At 38.3% G+C, this 11946-nt stretch overlaps 1 pseudogene; it reads left to right on the top strand.

Moving 5' to 3' along the window:
• Window positions 1-6298: 6298 nt before the first annotated feature.
• LOC133769398 (uncharacterized) lies at window positions 6299-7729 on the top strand (annotated as a pseudogene).
• Window positions 7730-11946: the final 4217 nt, after the last annotated feature.

Genomic DNA, 11946 nt, shown 5'->3' with positions numbered 1-11946 from the left:
AACCATGACATCGTGCTTTGCTAGTTCAGATAGTGCCTACCAAGTGATGCCCTCGGGAAATCATGTTCCCTCTACTAATTAGTGTAGGGTAAATGGATGTTCCTTAGTTTGAAATTATGTCTGTTTATTGCTATTTGGTGCTTCAGTGACTAGCAGGTTTATCATCTTAAATAAGAATGTAATTGATACTTATTAGACTTCAGAAAATGACAATTACTCATTTAAAAAAAGAGTCACGCCTTTCTAAATATGGGAAACATTAACTATTGCCATTTTGGTAATTATAATTCAATATAATAACTTTTGCCATGTCTTTTGAGAACGGTTTATCCTGTCCAAGTTCCATTTTTCTTGACATTTTAATGACATTTATAGGCATATTATGTTGCTTTCAGTTTTCATAAACATGTACCTACAATTCTTTTTGAAAACATATTCCTTATACTCTTCTGCCACTTCCACTGTTTAATTAATCATTGATTTCAATGACAAAAATTCCTTGCTCTTTATAAACAGTTTTCTGACTGCTTGAAATTGATCTTTCTGAAACTATCTTGCCAAGAAGACTTCAAACTATTTTAAAATGATACACAGAGTATTTATGGGCAGACCAATAACCTCCAAAACATGACTCTTACATGAGGATATGTGAATGAGGTTCACATTACTCTCTTCCAAAGCAGCACCATAATATAACCTAGAAAGTTAACCTGGGGCTCCTGGTGTGGCATAGCAGGTGAAGCTCCTCCTTGAAACACAGGGAGCCTGCATCGGAGCACATGTTCACATCCCAGCTGCTCCACGTCTGATCAGGCCCCTGCTAATATCCCTGGGAGAGTAGTGGAAGATGGCTCAAGTGCTTGGGCCTCTGCTACTTATGTGTGATGAATATTTAGTACAACTGTTATATTTCATAAAATTAGATCTTACTTTTTTAACGAAAAGGAGTCTATGAGTTCTAAGAGTACTAGAGGTAATTAGTGGGGAATTTTGGCTAGTCAGATGCTTCCTTTTTTTTCTTTTCTTTTTTTTTTTTTTTTTTGACAGGCAGAGTTAGACAGAGAGAAAGGTCTTCCTTCCGCTGGTTCACCCCCAAAATGGCCGCTACAACCAACGCGCTGCGCTGATCCGAAGCCAGGAGCCAGGTGCTTCCTCCTGGTCTCCCGTGCGGGTGCAGGGCCCAAGGACTTGGGCCATCCGCCACTGCCTTCCCGGGCCACAGCAGAGAGCTGGCCTGGAAGAGGGGCAACTGGGACAGAATCCGGCACCCCAACTGGGACTAGAACCCGGGGTGCTGGCGCTGCAGACGGAGGATTAGCCTAGTGAGCCGCTGCGCGGGCCACATGCGTCCCTTTTTGACAAAGTATTTATTTGAAATATAGAGCCATAGAGAGAGTAAGAAACAAATTAGGGTTTTCTCTTGGATCTTTTGCCTGAAAAAATAATTCTGGCAATCTATCTTGATTAAGAATAAGAATGAAGCTTGATGACATCTCCTAGTCTTCTTAATAGAAATAGTAATACAAAATATGTATGGATAGAGTGTTCATTCCACTCACCAATAATTCTTGATTTCAAGGTCACACAAACATCTTTTCACTCATGATATCCCCAAGGATATTTGATTCAGAAACTAAGAGTCTTTCCAGCATCATTTTTCCATTCTTTATCCTATATGGACTACTCTGTGTTTTCTATGCCTCTAGCCCTGCTAACAGTTGGAGTCACTGAGATAGGTTAACTTAGAGAGAATAATAGGACCTAAGCAATATAGTACTACAAATTGTGTGTGTGCTCAGTATAAGAGACATGGGTTATTGTTTAAATTAATTGCATTTATGGTGGTCAGCATTGTGGATTAGCAGGTTAAGCCAATCTTCTGCAACAGCAGTATCTCATATGGCATCGGTTCAGGTCCTGGTTGCTCCACTTACGATCCAGCTCCCTTCTGATGTGCCTGGGAAAGCAGTGGAAGGTGGCCAAAGTTCTTGGGTTTATGCATCCATTTGAGAGACCTGGATGAAGCTCCTGGATCCTGGCTTTGGTCTGGCCCAGCTCCAGCTGTTGTGGTTATTTGGGGAATAAATCAGAGGATGGAAAATTTCTCTCTTTCTCTTCTATCTTTCTCTCATCTCTGTCTCTTCTCTCTGTGCAACTCTTACAAATAAATAAATAAATAAAATGAATTGAATTTAATTCTCTAAAAAGTTAAGATGAGTGTTTCTCAGTCACTATTTGATGGCATAAACATGTGGTAGAGAAGTGGTACATTGCAATACCACTTCACCAGCGTGATTTAGATGTATGCCTGGGAATATGTATGAGAGAAAGTTAAGTGAGGATGTATATGTAGTGGCAGAGAAAATCTATGTAGAAGAGAAGAAATCAAAGAAATAGGCTCTTTTAAAAGACAAGTGCATCTATGAGAAGTGTGAGTGACAAGGATTGTATGTCAGACAGAATTAAGGTATGGCAGGTAGAGGCATGGGAATATCAGGTTGCAGATATCAGAAAGGAAGTACATATGCATAGGAGCATAATTTGGAAGCAGGCTATAAAATAAATAAGGTGAGAACAGAATAAAAAAATGTGTTAGTATAGAAAAGAGAAGGAAAATTTAACTTCCCAAGATTCACTTTTAAGAGAATAACTTTTCAGATAAAAAACACAAAAATGCCTTTTGGTTTTCGATGGTAAGAGTAATTGACTTAACTTGTAAGTGACATTTTCAGAAAACATAATTTTGGAAGCAGCAAACACAAATACAAAAAATAATGTATAGTATTTTGCTGTCTCTATTCATTTCCAATCACCCTGAATGATGGCATGGTGTGATGGAAACCAGAAAAACTGAATTCCTTTTCCGCATTTATACATAAAGTTGTGACATTCGATTTTGGAGAGCCAGCAGTCTGTCTTTGCTTTCCAGTGTATAACAGAATTGATGCATCTGTCTTCGTCTTCCAGTGTATTACAAAATTGATGCACCATTTCACTGGCCCAGGAAAGCACTTTCACAGGTTCTTGATGTCCTCTGTCAGAGTTTCTTAAACTGTTTCTTTATATTTCCTCTTGCTCTACCTAGATGCTTAATACAGCCTTAATGTGATCTCTTTTCTCTTTTCCCCACTGTACCTTCCAGTCCTTGAGACTAAGGACTGTACTTTAACCACCACTATATCCTTGGATTATAAGCTTTAACAAATGAAATATATGGGAAATTTCTTGGTAGATGTTGGAACTAAGGGATTTGCTTTGGACTGTGAAATAGACTTACCCAGAGAGTGCTTTCCACACAATGCATTGCCTGGTCACATTACAAAATCATCATTTCTGGATGTCTGTACCAACATGTCCTGTTAGCTGGTGACTCCTAGGATTGCTTACTCCTGTATACAATCTTTTGTTCATAAGCACATACACATGGGAAGAGGTTTCCCCTTCATAATTTCAGAGATTATAATGCCCTGTAATTTGTAATCTTCCAGGATTTATAAATGAATTTGTTTGAAATAAGTAAAGCTGAGAGGATCGAATGATATTTGTGAGAAAGCAATTCCATATTTTTCTCAATACTTTTGTATTTAAATAAAATATATGGCATCGACTATTAATTTGATATCCATAAGAAATAATATATATATATATATTTCTCTACTAAACATATTTTATAGCATTTTAAATGACAGAAATTTTTCTAGGTGTTGAAAAAGACAAGTTGCTGCTTTGTTTAGAAAAAGAAAATAATAGAGACTTTAACTGACTCTTACTGATTTTGTTTATTTTGGTATATATTATTTGTCATGTCCTATAATTAATGACTGTAAAATATATTACTTTCTCAGGGCGGCTAATCCTCTGCCTGTGGCGCCGGCACACCGGGTTCTAGTCCCGGTCGAGGCTCCGGATTCTGTCCTGGTTGCCCCTCTTCCAGGCCAGCTCTCTGCTGTGGCCAGGGAGTGCAGTGGAGGATGGCCTAAGTTCTTGGGCCCTGCACTCCATGGGAGACCAGGAGAAGCACCTGGCTCCTGCCATTGGATCAGCATGGTGCGCCGGCCGCAGCCCGCCGGCCGCGGCAGCCATTGGAGGGTGAACCAACGGCAAAGGAAGACCTTTCTCTCTGTCTCTCTCTCACTGTCCACTCTGCCTGTCAAAAAAATAAAAAAATAAAAAAAAATTACTTTCTCTATCTCTCATATATATATATATATATACACACACACACAAATAATTATTAAAATACTTAACAAGTTCACTTTTTGCTAGTAGCATAACAGGATTTTTATAAACAATGCGATGATTTTTAAACTCTGGTTTAATTTTATTTTTAATTGATATATCAGAACTATACATTTTAATGGGGTACTATGTGATATTTTATTATATATATAATATAGAATTAAAACTATGGTAAATATATATCTCTCCTCAAACATTTATCATTTATTTAGGGTGAAATTTTCTAAACCCATTAGATTTTTATTATTATTATTATTATTATTATTATCTATAATCACTTTATTGTATAGGATAGCAGAACTTCTTACTCCTGTGAAACTTCAACTCAGATCCTGTAATCAACTTTTCCTTATACCTCACTCTGCCCTACTCTCCCCTGCCTTTGGTAACCATTATTCTATTCACAACTTCTATGAGAACAACTTTTTAAGATTTATATATGTATGAGATCATGCAGTCCTTGTATTCTGTATCTGGCTTATTTCACTTAACATAATGACCCCCAGTCCCATCTTGTTGTTGCAAATGACAATATTTCACTAGTTGTAGGGATTAATAGAAATTTATTATCTGTGTTCCACATTTTCCATATTTCCTTTATCCATTCTTCAGTGGATAGACATAGATCACTTTCATTTTTTGGCTCTTTTGAATAGTGCTACAGTAAAAATGGAAGTGCAGATAGCCCTTCAAAATAATGATTTGATTTCCCTTAGGTTTATATCAAGTAGTGGCATTGCTGAATCGTATGGTAGTTCTACTGTTAGTTGCTTGAGGTATCTCCATACTATTTTCCACAACTGTTGTACTAATATATATTACCACCAAGAGTGTGCATCATTCCCTTTTTTTTACATCCTTGTCAATGATTTTCATTTGTCTTCTTAATAACAACACATGAAGTAAGCTCTCATTGAGGTTTTGATTTTCATTTCTGTGACAATAAGTACAGCTGAGCATCTTTTCATATATGTGTTGCTCATTTATATGCTTTGATTCATAAATGACAATATACAAAAACATAATTAATAGGCTAGGAGATGATAATTTAGGTCACTATGTTTTAGCTTCAGGGAAGAAGTGAAAATATCAAAATATTTTTCCTTATGTGGTATACAATATTTAAGGTTGAACCACTGCAAAAATAATTACAGGTCACCAAGAAAACAAACAGAAAAGTAATTTGGATAAAGCTATAAATTTTGCAAGGTAATACTTATATTTAAAATGTAGTATCTTATTATAATACAACTAGTAAATCAGTCCTAAAAGCAACTTTGGTACATTGAAATTGAATTTCTGCTCATGTTAAAACGTATATGTAATTTGATGACTCCACAATAGATTTCCTTGTACTATGTGGCATGGTAATCGTGGAGCTATGCATTAAATAATGCACTAATCAATTTCTTACAGATACCACTACTTTTCTTCACATTGCCAGTTTCCTGTTTGGTATCTGTAAGCTTAATTTAGAATGTGATCATGTCAATAATATTTGATAGCACAAGTTAATTTCATTATTTACAAAAATGCACATCCCTTTTAAAGGCAAGCGTGTTCTTATGCAACTAGCACTTGACTTTAGCACTTTCTCTTTAGTGTTGCCTTTTTTCTTTCCTCTCTCTTGCATTCCTTTATATTTTTTCTTTACCTATTTCTTTCTTTCATCTCTCTGACCTTTGCCTTCTCTTATTTTTTTTTTCATTTTGGCTCAGAATACTAGAATTACCATCCTTAATAATCACTATCTTGATTTTATTATCACATTTATGTTCTTTTACAAAAAGCCTCCAAAGATCATGTACTGCCATATTACTATACAAATTTTCTATATGTATACCTGATTTTTTTTACTCTGTTTAGTATGTAAAACAAAGCATCTTTTATTCCTCCAACTTTTTCCTTAATAAATAAATTACTAGCTCTTAGAGAAACAATTTCCACGTGAAGGTGAAGGCATAGTTTCCAAAGCGTGTATTTCATTAATATAAGAATACATAAAGTCATAATAAAGTATCTTTCAAAAGATATCTTTCCCTGTAGACAGTCTGGGGCCATGGTGGTGATGGCAGCCATCTTGAGTCTGGCTGCCTGGGCCCCCAAAGTACCACTTCTGCTGGGTCAGCCAGCCACTGCCACCAGAGCCCCAGCAGGCAGGGCCCCGCCACTCAAGGTACTGGGCCAGAGAGGTGCCAGCGGAACAGCCCCAGGCATGCAAGCAACAGCGCCTTGAGTACCTGACACCCAAGGACAAGGTGCTGAGGAGGAAACTGAAAAAGGAGTAGAAGCTCAGACTGCCAGAGAGCAAAAGAAAGCCCAAATGACTGACATGGAACAAGTGGTGGATTTGGAAGAACTGAGCCAAAAACTTCTAGAAAACCAGCTTTTACGAGAGAAAACTCATGGCTTTGCCTTTGAAGAACAGGAGTTAGGACAATGCTTGGGATGGATGCCATGGTTACTGAAGAGGAAACAGAGGTGGAGGCCAAGGGGAATGTGGTTCTCAGCACAGAGAGCACAGTGCACCTCTGCAGCAGGTGGTCTTGGTCTTCAAATATCCCTCCCCAGAAACTGCCAGCCTGCAGGAGCTCCCAGAAGTCTATGCAAAGAACAAAGTTCCTAACCAGCCTCCCTTTCTCTGTCAATGGGGACGTCATCAGCTAAGCTGGAAGCCATTAATGAACTAACTCATTTTGATCACCATGTCTATACCAAGCCTTCAGTCTCACAGATACCCTCTGAGACAGACAGCGAGTCAAATGTGATAGGGAAAATCAAGGAAGCACCACTCAGCCCCTCAGAAAACGATCACCCTGAATTGTCTCAGTGAAAGAAGATCCTAGAGAAGATGACTTCATTCCAGAGCTGGGCATCTCAAATCCAGTTTCATCCAGCAGCTTCCTGAAGCCCTCTTTCTGTCTGTTGGTTGCCTATGGTGACTGTGGATACGAGGGCTCCCCTTCCTCCTTCGGCACCATGTCCTCTCCCCTTGGTGTAAACCATTCTTGAGAGGAAACTTTGCCAATGAACTCTTTCCCCAGCTGATTAGTGTCTAAGAAATGATCTAATACTGCTGCCCTTCCGCTTAACTATTCCACTGCCTGGAGGATAGCAGAGCCCGTCTGCGCTTCATTCAGAAAGCCAAAGTAGAGGGCGTGGAGAATTCCTCTAAAGTATTTGTTCAGATCTCATAGATGAGCCCAAGTACTGTCTTTTGACATTCAGCAGTCCAAGGTATTCAGATACATAATTCTGAATTACAGCTTTGGAGGTTTTAAGGGCGGTAGCTTGCCCTACAATACTTATTTAAGAGTCATTAATGGACAAGTGTCTTAAAGTAGACGTGGAACTTTGGAATGGCCCTGTGTCGTTTCTCTCTCCCCTTCTCAGCATCCCAGGCTTGCCTCTGATTTTAGGTCCTTTAGTTTGCTTCTGCAAGCAGAGAACACCTACCTGAGGGGGCTTCAAGTAAAGATCAAGAATCTTTGGTAAATGACAGAAATGTATTATTTAAATGCTTGATGGAATCTTTTCCTGCTAGTGTAGCTTCTGGAATGTGCTTTCTCCATTTATTTCAAACTATCCGATACCATCTCAATAATTCAAGTGATCAATTTCAGTTCACAATTAATCATACTGATAGGTCTAAGAGTCAAAGGGATCACACAAACAAGACTAGTGTCTGCTAATACTAACTGATAGAATAAAAAAGGGAGAGAACAATCCAACAAGGGAAGCGGGTTACACAGCAGACTCATAGAATGGCAGATGTCCTAAACAGCACTCTGGCCTCAGAATCAGCTCTTAAGGCATTCAGATCTGGCTGAATAGCCCATGAGAGTATTTTAGGCATGGAAAACCAAGACACTCTGTCAAAAAAAAAAAAATCTAAATGAAAGATTGCTGTGAATGAGATCCCAGTGGAAAGAATGGGCCATCAAAGAAGGAGGTACGTTTCTCTGAAGGGAAGAGAGAACTTCCACTTTGACTATGACCTTGCCTAAATAAGATTGGAGTTGGCGAACTCAAAAGGCTTCCATAGCCTTGGCAACTCATGACAAGAGCCTAGGTAGATTACTGACCGCATAAAAAAGAGTGTCAATTTGTTAAGTCAACAACAGGAGTCACTGTGCACTTACTCCCAATGTAGGATCTCTGTCCTTAATGTGTTGTTCAATGTGAATTAATGCTATAACTAGTACTCAAACAGTATTTTACACTTTATGTTTCTGTGTGGATGCAAACTGTTGAAATCTTTACTTAGTATATACTAAATTGATCTTCTGTATATAAAGATAATTGAAAATGAATCTTGATGTGAATGGAATGGGAGAGGGAGCGGGAAATGGGACGGTTGTGGGTGGGAGGGAAGTTATGGGGGGAAAAGCCATTGTAATCCATAAGCTGTACTTTGGAAATGAATATTTATTAAATATAAGTAAAAATATATATATATAAACTACCCATTCAATCAAAATGTAAAATGCAAAAAAAAAAAAAAAAAAAAGATATCTTCCCTTTCCTCTATATAGTAGAAAATATTCGAGGACAAGAAATGAGCAAAAAAGAGAGGGGGGAAAAAAAGGAGATTAGAAAGGTAGTGGTGGGCCGATGCGGTGGTGCACTAGGTTAATCCTCCGCCTGTGGCACCAGCATCCCATATGGGTGCTGGGTTCTAGTCCCAGTTGCTCCTCTTCCAGTCCAGCTCTCTGCTGTGGCCCAGGAAGGCAATGGAGGATGGCCCAAGTGCTTGGGCCCTGCACCTACATGGGAGACCAGGAGGAAGTACCTGGCTCCTGGATTCAGATCGGCGCAGCGCTGGCTGTAGTGGCCATTTGGGGAGTGAACCAATGGAAAAAAGACCTTTCTGTCTTTCTCTCTCACTGTCTAACTCTATCTGTCAAATAAAAAAATAAAAGAATCAAGGGTTCAATCTCCTTAAAAAAAAAAAAAATGAAAGGTAGTGGTGGGGCCAGCACTGTGGCATAGTAGGCTAAGCCCCTGCCTGAGGCGTCCCATATGGGCTCTGCTTCTCTTCTGACCCAGCTTTCTGCTGTGGCCTAGGAAAGCAGTAAAAGTAGAAGATGGCCCAAGTCCTTGGGCCCCTGCACCTGTGTGGGAGACCTGAGGAAGCTCCTGGCTTCTGGCTTCGGACTGCCCTGATGCTAGCGTTTGCTGAAAAAAAGTCACCCTGTGTAAAAGTCTTAGGGATGAATCCCATAAAAATGCCTTCTTGGGACCATGGACTTAAATGTTTAGGTTAAATCTATGTGCATATCTAACCAAGGGACAAATTGTCTACAGAGAACAAAAGCGTCCTACATGTGTATCCTGAAGGTAGTAGCATTAGAAGTTAGAACTTGCAAAGCTGAGGCTCTTCGTAACGGAGCAGGAGAGAGAGATCAGCCTGACTCAGCTCACCAGGGTCTGTGTCATGACTAACCCCTGCCAAGTCTGCAAGCCACCCTTGGGGAGCTATTTGACTGCTCAACCACCCACTGCAGAGAGCTGAGCAACATCCGTAAATACTATATAACGAGGAGATTTTGTTCTAAGGGGTGGCTATTACATGGACAAAAACCACAGAAAATCCTGTGTTTATGTTGGAGGTCAAATTCTTGGCAAGTGAAGCTTTTAGTTACCACCCTCTGCAGCATAAAAGAAAAATGAAATAACTGTGCCCTTCCCCACAATGTTTTTCTCCCTTCCTGTCAGGTTTCTGCCTAAAATACAGCCTCATGACTGGAGTTAAACTACATGCAGGTGCTAGTGCTGGCAGAGGGCTAAGGGTAATAAAATTCTGCGTGGAGCAGAGCCGCAGGGCAGCAGATGGAGGGTGATTCCACGCAGAAGCTGGCACGTGTCCCTTTATGCTATGTACACAGCACAGTACATGACAAGGCAGAAGCGTGGGAAATCTCCACTTAGGTCTAAGGAGAGTCGCACCTAAACCAATATTTATAATAAACAGGAAAAAAAAATTGTCCAAGACTGTAGTGTACAAGAGTACTTCAAAAAGTTTGAGGAAAAATTAAATTAAAAGATAAGTTTAATTTAGTTTTGAGTCAATAAATTTTTGAAATCCATGTATATTTTTCCATAACAAGCATTTTCCATGAACTTTTTGAAGACCTCCTTCACACATAAATTTCTCAAAGTTTTCTTTTTCAACATAAGGAACTTATCTTTTAATTCCATTTTCTAAAAACTGTTTGAAGTATTCGCTTATATATGATGAAATATTTATAGTGCACTACACATACAAATTCACTCTGATTTCATTTTTATATGAAAACTATTTTGACATTGGTTATGCCAAATTCTATTTTACGTTTCACTTTTATCAAACTTGATGCCTGACAGAATCACACCTTCAGGAGCTACAGAGGGAGGGCCACTCAGTATCAAGAGCCTCACTCTGTGGACACACTCCAGCAGGCCCATTTCAACTATTTTCTCAAAAATAAAGGAAAAGAGCCCATAGGAATGTTTTGCGTTGCAAGGAGGAAATAGAAGCTTTCCTCTCCTAGGGAAAACTAATAGTGTTAACCCCTCTCACATAAGAACAAAATGCTTTATTCTTTGAAGAGAATAACAGATAATGGGTTAAGTTTCGGTATTCCATTCTATGCCATTTCGGAGTCCACATGGGATCCTGAAGGGCAATTCCAATCGCATGTGAGAAAGATCTAACCTTACAAACTATGTTAAGTCAGCAGCCCGTCCTAAGCAGCCTTTAGGGTTCACCAATCTATGCACTCTTCATATCAAAGCTTGCTTCTACATAACAGTTATTACTCTGTGCCATTGGGGGCAATTTCTTCTTATTTGAAAATTTTCATTCAGGTGTCTAGGGAATGAATAATTTGTTAACACATGCACAAGGAACACAAATAATAGAAAACACTAAATTTAGGATTCCAATTTTGATTCATTATTTAGTGAGGAAGAGTTAGCCTTCAAGAAATGGTGAAATTTTCATATTTAACTAATGCAATTACCAAACATTAAATCTGTAAACCTACACCAATCCCAGTGAATTAGAGTATAAGGCAAGTTATCACACAAAGGAAAATATCCCACATCATAGGAAACTGGTCTAAAATGACACAACTAAAGACCAGAATAAGTTTGTATACATATGTGTAAAGAGTAATTATTTTCAAGATCTTTTCTTTGATTATTCAATGTTTGAGGAAAAGCTATTTTATTTCACTTTATTATTTTATCAATCTAAGTTAGGTCCAGTTAAATTTGGAATATAAATAAAACCTATTTAAAATTTAAATAATAGATTTTTCATTACATAAAATCACAGATATGTAGATTGCTAAGGAGAATAAATCACTGGAATTTTCAGTCCCTTTTGTACAGAGAGGCATTTCAAAAAAATGATGATGACAAAAGGTCTAACAAATATTCCATAATAATTATGAGTATTTGAAAAAACAAATAAGCATAATAATACTTCCTAACTGTGGATTATCATATCTCATAAAAGCAAATCTTAGACTTATATAAGATTTTTGGTCACTAAGTTTCTTATTCAATTTGTGAGGAAAATAAAAAAGCTGACTCACAACATTAACTTACTGGGTACTTAATATAACCTAGTAAAAAGTTAGGGTATGTGTAGGGTTTATATTCCCTATTACACAAGCATTTGAAAGAAACCATTATTAACAGTTACCCTTGGGCTTCTAT

The sequence above is a fragment of the Lepus europaeus genome, chromosome 11 (genome assembly GCF_033115175.1).
Source record: "Lepus europaeus isolate LE1 chromosome 11, mLepTim1.pri, whole genome shotgun sequence".
NCBI lineage: Eukaryota > Metazoa > Chordata > Mammalia > Lagomorpha > Leporidae > Lepus > Lepus europaeus.
Note: the sequence above shows the minus strand (reverse complement) of the source record. Positions and strands in the feature narration are given on the sequence as shown.